We start from the raw sequence: 238 nt of genomic DNA, 5'->3' as shown, positions 1-238 counted from the left end.
CAGTCTCGGCTGCAGGTTGGTGTCTTCTCCCCGGGGCTGCGGGGGACACTCCCGGCTCAGCCAGCCCCTGTACCTTGCCCCACTTGCCCGCAGCCCTGGGAGGAAGCTCCTTTTGTTTGCTTGGCTGCAAGGGACTTTCTCTGCTTCTTCCTGCTACGAGCTGCAGGGGCAGGGAGGGGAATGAGCCGGCAGCCAGTCTGAGACCCCACGCAGGGCTGGTGGGCAGGTTGGGGCTGAT

Source organism: Merops nubicus, unplaced genomic scaffold, assembly GCF_000691845.1.
Source record: "Merops nubicus isolate BGI_N331 unplaced genomic scaffold, ASM69184v1 scaffold33166, whole genome shotgun sequence".
NCBI classification, from domain to species: Eukaryota; Metazoa; Chordata; class Aves; order Coraciiformes; family Meropidae; genus Merops; species Merops nubicus.
This window is presented reverse-complemented; position numbering follows the sequence as displayed.